At 44.0% G+C, this 18,985-nt stretch overlaps 1 protein-coding gene across 9 annotated transcripts in view; it reads right to left on the bottom strand.

Annotated features, from left to right (window-relative positions):
- Positions 1-18,985, bottom strand: part of lhfpl2b (LHFPL tetraspan subfamily member 2b) — a 328,744-nt gene that overhangs the window by 228,138 nt on the left and 81,621 nt on the right. For 5 of the 9 annotated variants that reach the window (XR_010974858.1, XR_010974856.1, XR_010974855.1 and 2 more), the window contains exon 1: positions 14,731-14,883. The exons of 1 other annotated variant lie outside the window; for it this stretch is intronic. The gene's annotated coding sequence lies outside the window, so the exon portion shown is untranslated. Of the gene's footprint in view, positions 1-14,248; positions 14,357-14,730; positions 14,884-16,193; positions 16,271-18,985 lie in introns of those variants that run through there. 3 more of the 9 variants (XM_068029470.1, XM_068029469.1, XM_068029467.1) reach the window with 3 other exon arrangements.

The following is an 18,985-nucleotide window of genomic DNA, read 5'->3' as shown; positions in this document are numbered from 1 at the left end:
ACAGTCAATACTCTGCCTATTGTGAACAGCTGAAAGGATGTTCTGTTCTGTTTGGTACAATCCGCCAGACGTTGAGACGTACAGCCTATGTACCGGGCAGCGTACCGGCACTGAAATTCATATACTCCATTACTCATTTGTATGGTAGGCAGAATATCTTTTTGGCTTGACAGCACTATCCTGTTGGTGGGAAATACCACTTGTGTTGCTACTGCATAGTAGCAGCGTGAAACGGCTAGCTTCACCTGTTGCTCAAATATGGTCAATATATGCATTGGGATTCCGACAGCTCCACGGGCTATAAGATTGGCCTTATCAGCAAACTTGTAAATAGGGCCCGAGCCAGTTCCTTACCATGCAAGCTTAATGTCGAAATAGGGTGCATCAAAGCTATCCTGTGGGATAACGGCTACCCCAATCAGATTACTGCTTGTTTTGTGTGGACATACTCATGAAAGTGCCCCAGGCCGCCACTTTCGGACCTGAAAGGTGTCCAATGTACCTCAAATTACCCTGGATCGGTAAGTTAGCTCAAAAATTAGAGCAACAGATGAAGCTAAGGGACAGAGAAGGGGGAAATGAGGGGAGGAGGTGACGAGAGAAAGGCAGAGGGGAGGGAGAGGGAGAGATGGCGGGGAAAGGAGAGGGTGGAACGGCAGGGAGGGAGAGAGAGAGATTGGGGAGGCGGGAGAGGGAGAGACTGGGGAGGAGGGAGAGGGACAGAAGTGGGAGGGGGAGAGGGAGAGGGAGAGACGGGGAGGAGAGGGAGAGAGAGAGACATTGAGTACAAGGAGGGAGAGACGGGGAGTAGAAGGAGAGGGAGAGACGGGGTGAGAAAAAGGGAGAGATGGGGGAGGGAGAGGGCGGGATGATGGGGAGGACTGAGAGACAGGGGGAAGAGAGGGAGAGACGGAAAGAGAGAGAGGGAGAGACGAGGGGAGAGAGAGAGGGAGAGATGGGAGGAGAGGGAGAGACAGGGCGGGCAAGAGGGAGAGACAGGGCGGGCAAGAGGGAGAGGAAGAGACAGAAGACAGAGGGCAGAGGAAGAGACAGAGGGCAGAGGGAGAGACAGAGGGCAGAGGGAGAGACAGAGGGCAGAGGGAGAGGAGGGGGGGTTGAGAGGAGGGGGGGTGAGGAGGAGGAGGGGTGAGGAGGAGGAGGGGTGAGGAGGAGGAGGGGTGAGAGGAGGAGGGGTGAGAGGAGGAGGGGTGAGAGGAGGAGGGGTGAGAGCTGGGGGGGGAAAGAGAGTGCTGGGGGGGGAAAGAGAGTGCTGGGGGGGGAAAGAGAGTGCTGGGGGGGGAAAGAGAGTGCTGGGGGGGGAAAGAGAGTGCTGGGGGGGGGGGGAAAAGAGGGGGGGAAGAGACAGCGGGGGAGGGAAGAAACAGCGGGGGGGGGGCGGGGGGAGAGAGAGAGCGCAGCATGGGGCGTGGGTGGGGGGAAAGAGAGACCAGGGTGGGATTGGGGGGGTGGGGGATGCATGGAGAGCAGGTGGGGAGGAATACAAATTTCCAGAACCATTTGTGTAAAAAAAGCATGTTTCCTGACTTCACTCCTAAAATTAGAGTTGGGCCATTTCAGATCTTGGCCCCAATACTTTATTTAAATAAAGAGTCAAGCACTCTAGTGGATTTCTCCACTACATCTTCCTCAGAAGCTTGGACTTTCACTTGTCAATTCTATCTATAATGAATTGGTGCACCATATATTTCCTAAAATATTTAAATATGAATTTGTCTACATTGTTCCTCATTTTTCCCTTGCCGTTATCACCAGAAAACTGGAGATTTTGTTTATTATACCCTCATCTTAGTGATGTCTTTATATAAACAATAAAAACGGAATAACTGTGTACACTTCCTGTCAGTCACACTTCAGGGATCAGGTGTGCACATATGAACATTTCTGTGTCTCATGGTCACCTCATCGGTTCTAATACTCCTAAAACTATATGAGTAGGGATGAAAATCTATCAATAAAAAAACAGAAACTGATTCAAATCAAAACAAATTGCTGAAAAGAAAGGATGAACATCTCTGACTTTCATTTCTTCCTCGGTAACTGATATTTTTAGCGGTGTAAGAAAGATTTAGAAAGATATTTAAAAATTACATATTTCACAAAAAATTACACATTTCCCTCCCAAAATTATGTATTTCACAACAACAATTAAACTGGCCCATAGAATGGACAGTAATGTCTAAAAAAATGGAACTGCTTGAAGGTCTCGCTGCCTTTTTTTTCCCCAAAATGGGTGCCAATTATTCAATCAGATTAGGCCAGTGATCTCAGCCACCTCTCATAACCAATTCTCAACCATGCTCTATTCTAATAAGCTTCAATCAATTGATCTTTTTATGACTAAGTTGTGCGACATCTGTTTTCGCAGTCATCTTGTTTCTCAGATTACTGCAAGAATCATGTTTGATCACTTAATGCTATTTGGATGACTAACTAAAACTTTAACAACCTAAGAAGATGAATCTCAGTGTCTCAGAAGGGGTGCGCACAGTGCTGAAACATTTGGTCCATGTTTGTAGAAGGCTTCACATCTGTTTCCCCTTAGCCCTCTCTCTGATTAAAGAGTCATCTACATGGCCTATATACCAACAGAAAATGAAAAAAACAGTAGACACAGCTCTAAAAAAAATTGTGCAGCTAATCACCACAGCACTAAATGATAGTCATTTTTTTCCCTAAGCTTCAGCCTCAATGTTAAGTATTTGAACTGACTTTGAAGGGCAGATGCCAATCTAACAGGGAGGGGCTGCCCATTCCAAGTGCAAGCTCCCACTCTACCTACCAGATCTGGCACATATGCAGATATGAACAGGGATGCTGTAAAGAGCTCAAATATCAATCTACAGCAGACAGCATGTCCTAGCCTGGCACTTCAGTACTTCTCGACATATGATAAAAATCAAGACAACAGAAGAAATAAATGCAACCAGTGCATGTGTTAACCCAAATCACAGCACAAACTCAATGCAAACACGATTACCTCTCTTCTGGGTTGGTGGTGTTTAACCCATTCATGGACATGATTTTTTGCAACACACTACATGGTAATAAATTGAAAGGAAAGATTTCTTCATATTATGCAGGCAGCGTAGTAAGCAAAAAAAAAGTGTTCCACAAAGCCTATTGGAAGCCAGGCACAAAATGGCAATGGGTAGCTGCCTTTGAGCAGTATCCAGCAAGTCCTCAGATGCACAAGGAGGAAAAATCCTATCATCTTGCGTTCTGGGGTTCTTACCAGTGAAATATGAATAATTTCTGCATGCTTACTTAGAAAATCACCAGGGAAGTGGTACTGAACAAATTGTTGGAGCTGCAGGCTGACAAGTCCCCGGGTCCTGATGGACTTCATCCTCGGGTCTTAAAGAAGTGGCAAGTGAGATAGTTGATGCGTTACTTTCAATTTTCCAAAATTCCCTAGATTCGGGGAAGGTTCCTTTAGATTGGAAAATAGCAAATGTAACTCCTTTATTCAAAAAGGGAGGGAGACAGAAAGCAGGAAACTACAGGCCAGTTAGCTTAACAGCTGTCTTAGGGAAAATGTAAGAAGCTATTATTAAAGACTTTATAGCAGGGCACTTAGAAAAATTCAAGGTAATCAAGCAGAGTCAACATGGTTTTGTGAAAGGGAAATGATGTTTAACCAATTTATTGGAGTTCTTTGAGGGAGTTACACGTGCTGCAGATAAAGGGGAACCGTATTGTACTTAGATTTCCAGAAGGCATTTGATAAGGTGCCACATCAAACGTTATTGCAGAAAATAAAAGCTCATGGTGTAGGGGGTAAAATATTGACATGGACAGAAGATTGGCTAGCTAACAGGGAACAGAGAGTAGGCATAAATGTGTCGTTTTCTGGTTGGCAAGATGTAACGAGTGGTGTGCCAGGGATCTGCGCTGGGGCCTCAACTTTTTACAATTTATATAAATGACTTAGAAGAAGGGACCGAAGGTCTGGTTGCTAAATTTGCTAATGACACAAAGATAGGTAGGAAAGTAACATGTGAAGAGGACACAAGGGGGCTACAAAGGGATATAGATAGGTTAAGTGAGTGGGCAAAGACCTGGCAAATGGAGTATAATGTGGGAAAGTGGGAAATTGTCCACTTTGGCAGGAAGAATAAAAAAGCATATTATCTAAATGGTGAGAAATTGCAGAGCTCTGAGATGCAGAGGGATCTGGGTGTCCTAGTGCATGAATCGCAAAAGGTTAATATGCAGGTATAGCACGTAATTAGGAGAGCTAATAGAATGTTATCGTTTATCGCGAGGGGAATTGAATACAAAAGTAGGGAGATTATGCTTCAGCATTGGTGAGACCACATCTGGAGTACTATGTACAGTACTGGTCTCCTTATTTAACGAAGGATGTAAATGCGTTTGAGGCAGTGCAGAGAAGGTTTACTAGACTAATACCTGGAATGGGCGGGCTGTCTTATGAGGAAAGATTGGACAGGCTAGGCATGTATCTGTTGGAATTTAGAAGAATAAGAGGCAACTTGATTGAAACATATAAGATCCTGAGGGGTCTTGACAGGGTGGAGGTGGAAAGGATGTTTCCCCTTGTGGGAGAATCTCAAACTAGGGGTCATTGTTTAAAAATGAGGAGTCGCCCATTTAAGTCAGAGATTGAGGAGACATTTTCTCTCTCAGAGGGCCATGAGACTTTGGAATTCTCTTCCTCAAAAGGCGGTGGAAGCAGAGTCTTTGAAAATTTTTTAAGGCAGAGGTAGATAGATTCTTGATAAGCAAGCGGGGTTGAAGGTTAATAGGTGGAAATGTGTAGTAATCAGTTCAGCCATGAACTTATTGAATGGCAGAGCAGGCTCGAAGGGTCGAATGGCCTACTCCTGCTTCATATTCATATGTTCGTAAAATGACTGTTGTCCTATACCAGGACTGATTATCGTCCTGGACAATATTTCCTCCCTCAACCAACACCATCCAAAATATATTAACTAGTCAATCGTCACATTGCAGTTTGTGGGACCTTGCTCTGTACAGAATTGCTGCCATCTACATAAGTGACTGCCTTTCAAAGTAGTTCATTGTCTGTGAAGTGCTTTCGGACATTTCTGAAAAATATGATAAAACGCGATAAAAATGCAAGTTCTTTCTTCGGATGGAAGCATCAGAGACCTTTGCCGCACAGTAATACAAATGGCCATATTGGATATGCTTCTATTTACGCTCTAGGAGCCCTTGTACAACTGAACCAGGTGGAAAACTCTCCACTGGCTGGATTTATAGCTACCACAAAAGAAGATGGTTGTAGTTGTCGAAGACCAATCGTCTTAGCCCCAGCACATCACTGCAGGAGTTCCTCAGGGTAGTGTCCCATGCCCTACCAGCTTCAGCTGCTTCACTGATGGCCTTCCTATCATCATAATATAAGTAGTGCAGATGTTCGCTGATAATTGCACAGTGCTCAGTTCCATTCTCAACTCCTCAGATACTGAAGCAGTCAGTGCCTGCATGCAGCAAGACCTGGACAACATTCAGACTTGGGTTGAGAAGTGGCAAATAACATTTGCACCATGCAAATGCCAGGCAATGACCATCTCCATTAAGAGAGTGTCTAAGCATCTCCCCTTGATGTTCAACAGCATTGCCATTGCCGAATCCCACACCATCGACATCAACACCCAGGGAGTTACCCTTGACCAGAAACTTAACTGGACCAACCACACAAATACTGCGGCTACAAGAACTGTCAGAGACTGGGTTTTCTGACTCCCCAAAGTCTTTCCGTCACCTACAAGGCACAAGTTTTGTGGAACATTGTCCATGATGACTGCAGCTCCAACAACACTCAAGATGCTCAATATCCAGGACAAAGCAGCCGCTTGATTGGCACCCCATCCACCATTGATGCATCGTGGCTGTAGTATGTACCACCTAAAAGATGCAGTGCAGCAACTTGTTGTCATGCAGGCCCCCACCTGTCAAAAATGAGGCACATTAATTTCGCCACACAGACATTAAATTTCAAATTGTTGCTGGGAAGAAGAGAAGGCCTGTGACAAGTGGTTGCCAGGCCCCTAGCTAGAAAGACATTTTTGCATATTAATAGACAGTGCTTGGAGCAAATGAGCTAGCCCCTGCTCCAATACAATCCACAAACAGATGTGGGCAAACCAGTTAGTCACATGACTAACCTGCTTGACAGTTTGGGTTTTTTTCTGAATTGTACAGTTTGAACTGAGAGTGCAGAAAGCTGTTTGCTCCTGGATTGAAAAGACCTTTCCTGGCTGGCTCACCACAGCCTCTCCTGTCTGCTCCCATCTCTTTCTCACGGAACTCCAAAACCCACTGAAGACACAGGAACCCCAAGAGAGAAAAGTCTCCTACAGTGGACAAGGTTTAAGAAGAATACTGGACCCCAATGAAAAGCAAGAGCTACCTACAATCAAGGACTCTACAGTGAGCTGGAAGCACAGTAACAAAAAACCCTCTTCAGAGATTGCCTCAAACTTTTCCACTTTATTTTTCTTCTGCTCTTTCTGTCCCTATTTGCATGTGTTTATTGCGCATGCATGCTAGTGTGGGCGCGTCGTGTATACGTAGGCATTAATCGAATTAGAGTTTAACAAATTTCAACTTTTCTTCTTTAAACCTAAGAAAGCTGGTTTGTGCTCGTTTCTTTGCCTTATAACTGGAAAGCAGTGAACAAGGATTCACCAACCGGGAGCTAAAAATGCAGTGTGTTAAAAAAAAGCCCTGTTACAGGAAGACCAGGTGAAGGCTGAAAGGGAACCCTAAACCTCTTTCTCACCTGGTCGTAACATTGTCAAGACTTCTTTGGCAGAACCTCCCTAACCCACGACCTTTACTGCGTAGAAGGACAAGGGCAACAGGCACATGGGAACACCACGACCTGCAAGTTCCCCTCCAAGTCACATACATTCTGATTGGGAAATATATCATCATTCCCTCATCACTGCTGGATTGAAATCCTGGAACTCCCTACCTGACAGATAGAGTACCTACATCACAAGAACTACAGGCAGCTCACCACCACCTTCTCAAATGCAATTAGGGATGGACAATAAATGGTGGCCTCGTCAGCGACATCCACATCCCATGAAAGGATAAATAACAGGCTATTGGCTCTGATGATATTAACCCTGGAGTCTTGAAGAAAGGGAGACTTTATTATGTGAATCACTGCCTCATATATTTAACATCTTACTGAAGTCTGGGATAATTTCCACTTACTGGGGAGATGCCCATTTGGTGCCTATATTTAAAAAGGGCTGTAAGCTCAAAACAGGCCCATTAGCTTAATTTCAGTTTTAGGCATGATGCTATAAGGTATTATCAGAGATGCATTGTACGATCATCTAGAAAACACAGAGCTTATTAGAGAATGCCAGCATGGCTTCAGGAAAAAGATGGCTCTGTGTAACTAACTTGATCAAATTTTTTGAAGAGGTTACTAAGTTGGTGGATGATGGAAGTCCAGAACATATTGTGCATCTTGATTTCCCGCAACTCTGACAAAATGCTCCACAAAAGATTTCTGAGTAAGGTTACATCATGTGGAAATAGGTGGGCCAGCTTTAGGGTAAATAGTGAATTGCTTACATTTGTGTATACAGAGGATAGTCATTAATGATCAGATGAACGCATCCAGGAAGGGGATGATGAGGGAACAGTTCACTTTGACACAAAGGTATGTGTGAGTGTTACTACCTTAGATGAAATCAATAGTTTATGGGCGGGTCTAGGTCCAGAGGAAGCCCATTTGATTGATATCTAGTTAAGGGCTCTTATTTATTTCAATAGGCTTAAAAAACTAGATGGGTTGAGTGGGACTAGTGGTATCAGTCACTGCAGTCTCCTGGAGCTTTCTTGACTATCTTCAGAGACAGAGAAGAATTTCCCAGAGTATGTTCCGAAATTAACCTTAGGATGTTCTTTTTTTTGCCTCTCCCAGGATATTGGGTGGGTGGGCGGGCAGGCGGGCGGGTGGGGGGGGTGGTGAGGTGGGGGGGAGATTGGGGGTTAAGTTGATGGTACATACAGGTTGCACCTTATTAGTATGGGACAGGCTTCATGGACCAGTTGCTCTTGGCCTGTCCCTCTTTTCCAAAGGCTTATGTTTCAAGTTGCCTTGGTGGCTCAGTTAGTAAATGGTCTGCCCAGTGTGGAAAGTCCCAGATTCAGTCCCAGATTGCTGTTGGTTGACCCCAACAGCATAGCTAGAACTGACCTCTGCTCATTTTGTGCTCATTATGATGAGGATGCCATTTAAGTCCAAACCAAGCTGATGAGACAGAAGTCTCCTAAGTGAGTGCTGTGTGGTTAGTCACATCCCAGTTCTTGTTTGGCATAAGCATACAGAAAAAAAGCTGTCTATAATTCTGAACTAATTACAGTGCTGAAGCCAAAATCAATAAATTTCCATTTGTAGTCCTACAGAAAAGATTTGATGGATTAGAGACTGATTGACGTTTTGTACCCACGTGATACTACAAGAAACAAGCTTTTCTATAGCGAGAGGCTTGATGTGGTTTAGATAACACAATGATGGGTGGAATTGTATACAGTGTAGATGGAAGCATAAAATTACAAAGAGATATTGATAGATTAAATGAATGGACAAAACTGTGGCAAATGAATGTCAATGTAGGCAAGTGTAAGGTCATCTACTTTGGAGCTAAAACAGATAGAACAGGGTACTTTCTAAATGGTGAAAAGTTAGAAACAGCGGAGATCGAAAGAGACCTGGGGGTCCACGTACACAGATCACTGAAATGTCATGAACAGGTACAGAAAATAATCAAAAAGGCGAAAGGAATGCTGACCTTTATTATCTAGAGGAATAAAATACATGGGAGTAGAGGTCATGCTTCAGTCACAACACTTCTGGGCACCACACCATAGGAAGGATATATAGGTCTTTGAGGGAGTGCAGTGTAGATTTAGCAGAATGATACCTGGACTCCAAGGGTTAATAAATTATGAGGAGAGATTACATAAACTAAGGTTGTATTCCCCAGAATTTAGAAGGTTATGGGTGTTTTGATTGATTTTGGTAGGAAGAACATGGAGAGACAATATCAAGTAAAGGGTACATTTCTAAAGGGGGTGCAGGAGCAGAGGGACCTGGGTGTATATGCGCCTAAGTCATTGAAGGTGGCAGGACAGGTTGAGAGAGCAGTTAATAAAGCATGCAGTATCTTTGGCTTTATTAATAGGGGCATAGAGTACAAGAGCAAGGAAATTATGTTGAACTTGTATAAGATGCTAGTTCTGCCTCAGCTGGAGTATTGCGTCCAGTTCTGGGCACCACACTTTAGGAAAGATGTGAAGGCATTGGAGGGAGTACAGAAAAGATTCATGAGAATGGTTCCAGGAATGAGAAACTTCAGTTATGAAGATAGTTTGGAGAAGTTAGAACTGTTTTCCTTGGAGAAAAGAAGGCTGAGAGGAGATCTGATAGAGGTATTCAAAATCATAAGGAGTCTGGACAGAGTCAATAGGGAGAAACTGTTCTCGCTCATGAAAGGATCAAGAATGAGAGGGCACAGATAGAAGCAAAAATGACATGAGGAAAAACTTTTTCACGCATTGAGTGGTTAAGGTCTGGAATGTGCTGCCTGAGACTGTGGTGGAGGCAGGTTCAATTGAAGCATTCAAAAGGGAATTAGACTGTTATATGAAAAAGAAGAACATGTAGTATTACGGGAAGAAGGCAGGGGAAATGGCACTAAGTGAATTGCTCATTTGGAGAGCTGGTGCAGACACAAAGGGCCCAAAATAGCCTCCTTCTGTGCTGTAACAATTCTGTGAAGGTTTCAAGATATTAAGGGAAACAAACAGGGTAGATTGGGAGAAACTACTTCCACTAGTTAGGGAGACTAGCCAGACCATTGAGGAGTGAAATTAGGAAGCACTTCTTCATGCAAAGGGTGGTAAATGTTTGGAACTCTCTTCCGCAAATGGCAATTGTTTTTAGATCAATTGTTAACTTTAAAACTGAGATTGATATCAAAGGATATGGTACAAAGGTGGGTATTGACACTAAATTGGTATATTCATTCAGAAAGGAGTGATGCAAGAAATTGAAATCTCCCATGAATGCAGAAGTACTTGGTCTCTGAAACTGGGGATACCTTAAATAGATAAGAGTTTTACCTGACATCAAACCCATGCCATCACTGACCTCGGAGCCCTCAGTGCTGACATGAAACGCACAGATTAGAAAATGTTCCATTCTACAGCACTGACAACCTCATCTTTTTCTTCCAATTTTCTCACCTCCTCTCTCAATCATTTCCTCATTGGCATCCACATGCACACAGAAGTAAATTTAATTGCTAAGCAAATAGGATTAAGTATCTTGACTGATTTTGCCAACCCTTCCCTCTAACACACATAGAGCCAACTAGGGCACTCTCACTGCTCTGAAACTTTGACTTTAAAAATTAAAGTTATCATGAGTTTTTATATATATTACTAAATAAGAAACTGCAGTTTGGAAGTACTGCATAATCAGTTAAAATTACATTGTAAAACTCCTAGCATATTCACTTCTGAACATCCCAATCAAAGCGTCTCCCGCATTAATTTTCCTTTCATATTGCCTGCCATTTCTTATTGTAATCACTACTGTTTTAAATTTTATTCAACTCTTACATTGATGGTAGACAGCTTTTCAACAAATACCTTCGTTAATTTACATCAATGTTTACCAACAGTAATGAATTGCAAACATTGATACATCAGGGATCTTTATAACGCTACTTGCCCCTATTAGCTCTCTGCTTCATCTCATGCTAATCAGTGCAGACCCAGTTATACATATGCCTTTGCTATTTGCCCAATCTGAAACAGAAGCCAACAACCCTTATAGAAAAGCAGAATAATGTACCAGTAGCAATGTTATACCAACCTTCCTTCACTTGTGAGACAAAGGCCTGAACAATTCACTCTGTTTGTGGCATTCCAGAGCTGTGGAACATCAAATGAACAACACTGCCCATGCTGCAATATTCAGATGGATCACAATACACACCATGGTAAAGTCATGGTAAAGGCAATACACACAGATGCTGCCAGCTGAGCATTTCCAGCATTTCTTGTTTTTATTTCAGATTTCCAGCATCCGCAGTATTTTGCTTTTAATTTAATAGTAACATTTAATTTAATTGCTAGTCAAATATGAATCACCAAAAATTACTCCACTCCTATTCATTTTTCCCTCAGTTTTCTCCCCTCCATTACCCTGAAGACCATAGCACATGAAGTACAGATTCATAGACAGCCTTGACCTTCCTGTAATGCCTAAGTGGTGTCTGTCTGTCTGTACAACTGACAGCCTCTTCAATACAAGAGCCATGTCAGCTGAATCCAATCGGGTCTTATTCAAAAACGGAGCTTTTATATATTTTAGAACCACACTTGGTTAATTTGTAAGGTAATTGCATGTTGAGTGTGTGCCTTTCATCAAACTCCGCTGACTCTGATGAAGAATATGCATCTGAAAAATCATAATCCTCTTTACTGATTACACATACTGATTGATACTGACTGTGTGCTTTTCCAGCATTATTTCACATTTCCAGATTTTCCTTTTCTCATTCAACTGTCCACATACTTCCACCAAGCATCACTGGACAGAGACCAGGAGCATCAACCCCAGTTAGTTTTCATTCCTACTTCCACTGCACCCTATATTTCCATTTCAGTTGAGGCCAATTAACTCAGCACAGAGTAGAAATGAAATCTCAGACTTTTCCAGGGTGCGCCACACCAAGTGCATTTATCCAGTGGGCAAAGGGGGAACTTTCAAGTTGGTTCTTTAATTCATCTTTTGAAGCTTGAATCCTTAACCTGCAGCTTCCTTCAGAATTAACAAAATATAGTTTTAAACATATAAATGTAACATTAAAGCTGCTTTGGAAAATGAGATATGGTGTTGGTGGAACATTACTCTGGAGGATAAGTTCAAATTTCACTTTCCTTTCAAAAAGTGATTTAAATCCGCTTGCACTTCCTCTGTCAAGTCTGTGCAAAATGTAGTGGATTAGTTGGGCTGAATTTTACTAGCCCTCCGGCATCGAAGATCATGGCATTGGGGGGGGCCTGGAAAATTCTTCTGGGAGAGGCCCGCCACGACCCCTGCGCCAAGAAGACCCCGCTGCATTTTACCGCCAGCGGCGAGGCCTTGGTGCAGCACCACAGCCCCCCCCTCCCAACCGCCGCCGAAGACTTCATTTTAATATTAAAATTAATTTTTAAAAATGCAAATAAACCATACGGGCATCCGAGGGGCGACACTGGTGGGGAGGGAGGAGCAGTGAAATTCTCAGGGCTGGAGGGGGGAAGCAGTGAAAACTGATTCAATTGGCTGAGGGGATGGTGGGAAGGGGTTGAAGGGCAAAGAGTGCAAAATTAGGGTTGAAAGGTCGTGACCGGCAAAAATGGTTATTCGGGGGTGAGAGAGAAATAAATATATTGTTTCATCATTGTGGGGGTGGAAGAGGGGCTTTGATGTCTAATGAACTGATTTTATCCAAATAAAAGCTGATGGTGGCTTTAAAAATGCAACATATCTGTGCGGGCTTGAGGCCCTTTAAAAATGGTGGGGTGGCTGCTCAGTGACGCTGCACGCCATTGCTGAGGATGGAGTGGCCGCCCCTGATGACGTAGGGGAGCGGCCCCTCCGCCCCTTCATTTAAATAAGCCCCTGCGCAAAATATCGCGGGGGCTCAGTGACGGCCACTCCGTGTGGATGGGCCACTGAGATCAGAGGGTGCTACCGCGATTTGCGGTGCACCAGTAAAAGCCAGGTCGTTGTTTCTTGATAGAATGGATACTGGGAGGATGTTTCCTCTTGTGGGGGCGACTAGAACTAGGGGACACAGTTTAAGAATAAGATGGCCAGCCATCAATGAGCCAGTCTCCATCAAATGGTCCTTAGTCTGTGGAATTCTCTTCTCCAGGAAGCAGTGGCGGCTGGGTCATTGAATTTATTCAAGGCTGAGTTAGATAGATTTTTGATCGACAAGTGAGTCAACGGTTATGGGGGGGGGGGGGGGGGGGGCAGACAGGAAAGTGGAGTTAAGACCACAACCAGATCAATCATGGTCTTATCGAATGGCAGAGCAGGCTCGAAGGGCCGAATGGCCTACTCCTGCTCCTAAGTCCTATGTTTTAAATGTATTAACTCGATCTGAAATCATGCAGATTTGGGGGGAAAAAGATACCTGAGATGCGATAATTAGAGAATCAATTAAATAGAGCAATGGAAACATGGAAAGGGCCCCTCAACAATTAACGGGTTCAGATAGCATCATAGCTGTCATCTTAAACCCAAAGATTTCGGAACTGCCTGCGTATCCCATTCAATAGCCTTTTCTTTAAAACCAGTCCGCTATTGATCTGTGATGACTTTCACGCCAGAGGGTTAATGACTTGGTGACAATTGCTGGCAATGGATCAAAAATTAACCTGCAGTTAATTACCAGGGAAATCCATATCATGCTGCAGATCTTTGATCTCCTGCTTCCTTATCTCTGTGAAGTTTCTTCACAGTCAGCTGTACTTTTTCCCCCTAAAGTGCCCTTTGATCTTCTTCCAAGACGGTCTGCAATCAAATTAACCCCTTAAAAGTGGCTTTACGATCTTCAGGCCCCGCAAAAATCGATACATCGTATTAAACCACCTGAAAAGAGTGTTAAAGCTGGGGTGGGGCGTTTTCCTTTCAGGTGGAAAAGCAACATCCACATCTAACACCAGAACCACGGGATGGGCCTCTGATACTGCCCTGGGACATGACAAGATCGCCCTCCAGCTCCAAACAAGACCATTTAAACTGGCCTCCTAATACCGGGGAAGAGCAGATGGTAGAATTCCCGCTCCTCCTCCCAAATCACATTATTTCTCTCCTTTGATTAGTCCAGGGTGAATGGTGGCGAAAAGGAACAGATTTTTCAATGAATGTGTGCCAGTGCAGATCTCCAGATGGAAGGGGGATTCCCCCCCCCCCCCCCCGTCCCCAGACTCTGCCTCCATTGTAGCACTGGGATCTCGGTGCTGGGACCAAGCCGCTTTAATTGTGCTGTCCCGTCTGGTGTTCTCCATACAGGAACCCGCTCCCCCTCCCCTGAAACTTTCCAGACAGGCTGCAGCTAATTTAAGAGCTGCAACGATCACCGAGTTGCTCCATTCATTCACTCAATGCAATAAGAAGAGAAAAGCAGCGGCTATTCTCCCGTCTGACCTTGTGCACTCAGCACATCTCATCCTTTCGCCGCAGTTTCCCTGATACAATCGGTTCCTGGTGGTTAGGTCTCCCTAAATGTGCTGTTACAGCAGTCCCTGCTCCGACTCCCCAGGAAGCGTTGACTATAAACAGTTTCCACCGCGTTTCTGCTTTTTAACTTTCGCCCCAGCCTTCAGTCTCCTGCCTGCTTGTTACTGGTGGATTTCAACATAGTCCCAACCTCCTCTATTGCAACAGTAGGATTGTAACAATCTGAGTGCTGCTAAAACCCTGCTCCAACCATTGCAAACCAGACCTCACACTGCACTCACCCTCTCACAGCACAAACTTCCCAGTCTTTCGGTTTCTGACACATTCCCAGTCTCGCCTCTCACTTTCCCACACTCGGATCTCACTATCGCTGGAAGAAATCTTCCTGCCTCAGTTTTTGCCTTTGTATCCTGCTGTAATCCTCAGCACAGCTCCAACTCAAAACTCACCTACTTTCTGCAGCTAGGTGCGAAGGGCTTTGCTCGGTTACTCCAGGTCGATGCCCTCTCTTCCCGCAGCTCGCTGTTTTAGAAATCTCAATGCTTGAATGAGCAGTTCTGACTGGGCAGATCTCCCTTTCCCCACCTCCTTTCTTTACTCTCTCTCCCCAAACACTGGAGAGGAATCTAATGATGTCAGGACTCCGCCTTCCTCCCCTCCCCCGACTCCTGAGACACAGGGAGTTCCCACAGGGAATGACTTACAACTGTCTGAACTGGGAAACCTTAAGTTTCCGTGTAGTTATAACGAGGGGAAAGATTCAACAAACTTCACATTCGAGAAAACAACCACAGAAGCAGTCTTGACTTATGCAATATTTTAAATGCACAGATCTTTTCATAGGAAAATAATTCAGCAGAAATGCAAAATATTGAAGGTAAAATGCTCTATTCTTCCAATATTTTAGTGTCTGGCCTCAGCTCATTGACTGCAGAACAGGTCTGCATGCAATACAGTCTGGACATAATATCATTTTTAGGTTATGCTTTTTCAATTTCTGCTTAAAAATGCTAGCTTTCATCCAGCTGAAAACTTACCATGAGAAACTATGGTTCATTTTCATGTGACAAGGGACATGGTGTTTGGTGGGAGCAGGAAAGAGTGAAAGGTTGGACACATTAAACTGCAACCTGCCTAACTAACTCTTAAGCACGATTCTATCCATCATTGAGACAACTCAGGAGCTTCCTCAGTAATACTTAGATAAAATGTGTATGGGGGAATTACAATGCAGAAACAGGCCTTTGGTCCTAATCTGTCTCTATTAGTGTTGATACCCAGTAGTCCTAATCCCACACATCCCCACCCCTGTTACCAAATCCCATTATTCCGTCAACCACCTATCTGACCTGGTCTTCAATGTTGACATGGGGCTGGATTTTCCTGGTTGGGTCACCATCCCGACGTCAGCCTCACTTCCGGGCCGTGAACTTCCAATCTTCTCAGAGGTAGCTCCAGCAGCCCCATCCAATTATGGACAGTTGGCAAACCAATGCTGTAGGAGGCCCAATCAGAGGGCCCGCAGTGATGTCCAGCCAGCAGCCACACTGGGACAGATGGGAACTGCTGGGGCAGGCAGGAGACCGCGAGGGTCCCTCAAAATGGAGGCGCTCTCTGCGGCATTGCAAAAAATTAAAAATCATGCATGGCCTCAGCTGTCAGACCACCAGTGTGGAGGCAGAACCCCTTCACAGGATGGCCTGCGACTGCGGCTATGGACATCACGTTTCAGCGGTCCGTGCGAGGGTGTTGGAGAGGAGATGTCGATGGTCCCCGCTGGCCTGCCACTGGGAGGCTGCCTCCAGTTAAATGACGACCTCCGCCCTCAGTGGGGGGCCTGGCCGCTGTCGGGAGGATCCTGGTGGTGTTGGCATCTCTCCCCGAGTTGGCAGGTAGCCTCAGCCACGCTTACCCCTCCTCCAGCAAGATTGCTTCAAGGTGGGAACGTATTGGTAGCCGACCCAAAGCGTTCTTTTCTGATCTTGCTCCTTGTCCGCCTCCTAATCCACCTCCACAGGACTGGGAAATTCGGCCCATGGTTTCTGTTTCAATCATTAACTCCAGTATAGTGCATGCCATAGTTTCACAATCCTTTGCAGAAAGTCAAATATTCTGCTTTCAGTTTTAAATCTCTTACAGTTAATTTATATCTTTGTCTCTTTGTTCTCGACACCTCAATCACTGGAAACAAGTTTGTTTCTCTCTACTCTCCCATTTCTTCAGAATTGTAAACGTGATTAAATCATCCTTTCATTCCAACAAACACAGCCCCAATTTTTCAAGTCTTTGTATTTGTATTTCCTCACACTAGACAGCATCACAGTGAATCTGCATTGTACCCTCTCTTATCATGGTGGAAGCAGGTTCAATAGTAGCTTTCAAAAGGGAATTAGATAAGTACTTAAAGGGAAAAAATTTGCAGGGCTATGAGGAAAGAACAGGGGAGTGGCATGAATTGGATAGCTCTACCAAAGAGCTGGCACATGCATGATGGGCTGAATGGCTTCCTTCTGTTCAGTGGCATTCTATGATTCTATTGCCTCACAATCCTTCCTATAGTGTGGAGCCTAAAACTGCACACAGTATTCAACTGTGGTCTTACTGAGGTTTGTATAAGTTCTCCATTACATTTTAGCTCTTATAATCCATACTTCTTGCCAAAAATCCAGTATTTAATTAGGTTTCTTCATGGTTTTATTGACTTTTGATGTTGCTTTTAATCTCCTATGAACTAGAATCCCCCAAGACACTCTACCCTCTATTCATCCACTAAGGACTCAGATGAACAATTTGAAAATTTGCAGACAACACCAATTTGAAGGATGTAGTTAATACAGAGGAGGACTAAGACAAAAATATGGGTAAACGTTAATAAACTTGCAGGATTGGCAAATGATCTTCAATATAGATAAGTGTGACATTTTGGTTGGAAGAATAGGGTGGCCATATACTCCTTGGAAAATAAAGTTGCGATTTTGAGCTCCATCGCGCTGCTGGTGCTGGTGCTGTGGAAGCTCCAAAGCCAGAAAATGGTGTGTGTTACACAGCCAACCACTTCTGGTACAACCAGCCCAGTGCCACATGCTGGGCAGGGTGTTCGCGCAATAATACCATGCATGCACTAGTAGTCTGAAAAGAGGTCTGATTGTGATGTTAAAAAGCTGTTGCAGCTAACTTAACACTCATTTCACAAACTTAGTCTGCGTATCCCCACTATATTAATCACTCTTAGCTGAACATGTGTTCACAGCATGAAGGACCAATCCCCCAACTCCCACACCCACTTTACTAGTGTTATTTAAAAGTGAGGTGCTTTTGACTTACTTCTGCTATGGCAAAGTTAGTGAAGGCCCTGTGGCTTGTTTTTCAAGGATTTGTCATGAGCTACTGCATACATTCAGTAAGGCCAGAGGATCTGATGACCCAACTCTGCACGAGGAATGGGAACTCAGCAAATTTGATGGAGCTATGTGCTGACAAGTCTCCGGGTCCTGATGGACTTCACCCTAGGGTCTTAAAAGAAATGGCTGGTGAGATAGTTGATGCGTTACTTTTAATTTTCCAAAATTCCCTAGATTCGGGGAAGGTTCCATGAGATTGGAAAATAGCGAATATAACTCCTTTATTCAAAAAGGGAGGGAGACAGAATGCAGGAAACTACAGGCCAGTTAGCTTAACATCTGTCTTAGGGAAAATGTTGGAAATCATTATTAAAGACTTTATAGCAGGGCACTTAGAAAAATTGAAGATAATCAGGCAGAGTTAACATGGTTTTGTGAAAGGGAAAACATGTTTAACCAGTTTATTGGAGTCCTTTGAAGAAGTAACATTTGCTGTGGATAAAGAGGACCCAGTGGATGTATTGTACTTAGATTTCCAGAAGGCAATTGATAAGGTGCCACATCAAAGGTTATTGCGGAAAATAAAAGCTCATGGTGTAGGGGGTAACATATTGGCATGGATGGAAGATTGGCTAGCTAACAGGAAACAGAGAGTAGGCATAAATGGGTCATTTTCTGGTTGGCGAGATGTAATGAGTGGTGTGCCACAGGGATCTGTGCTGGGGCCTCAACTTTTTACAATTTATATAAATGACTTAGAAGAAGGGACCGAAGGTATGGTTGCTAAATTTGCCGATGACACAAAGATAGGTAGGAAAGTAAGTTGTGAAGAGGATATAAGGCGGCTACAAAGGGATATAGATAGGTTAAGTGAATGGGCAAAGACCTGGCAAATGGAGTATAATGTGGGAAAGTGTGAAATTGTCTATTTTGGCAGGAAGAATAAAAAAGAAGCATGTTATCTAAATGGTGAAAGATTGCAGAGCTCTGAAATGCAGAGGGATCTGGGTGTCCTAGTGCCGAATCGCAAAGGTTTAGTATGCAGGTACAACACATAATTAGGAAAGCTAATAGAATGTTATCATTTATTGCGAGGGGAATTGAATACAAAAGTAAGGAGGTTATGCTTCAGTTATACCGGGCATTGGTGAGACCACATCTGGAGTATTGTGTACAGGTATTGGTCTCCTTATTTAAGGAAGGATGTAAATGCATTGGAATGAGTTCAGAGGTTTACTAGACCAATACCTGGAATGGGTGGGTTGTCTTATGAGGAAAGACTGGACAGGCTAGGCTGTATCTGCTGGAATTTAGAAGAGTAAGAGCCGACTCAATTGATACATATAAGATCCTGAGGGTTTTG

The sequence above is a fragment of the Heterodontus francisci genome, chromosome 4, assembly GCF_036365525.1.
Source record: "Heterodontus francisci isolate sHetFra1 chromosome 4, sHetFra1.hap1, whole genome shotgun sequence".
NCBI lineage: Eukaryota > Metazoa > Chordata > Chondrichthyes > Heterodontiformes > Heterodontidae > Heterodontus > Heterodontus francisci.
This window is presented reverse-complemented; position numbering and strand designations above follow the sequence as displayed.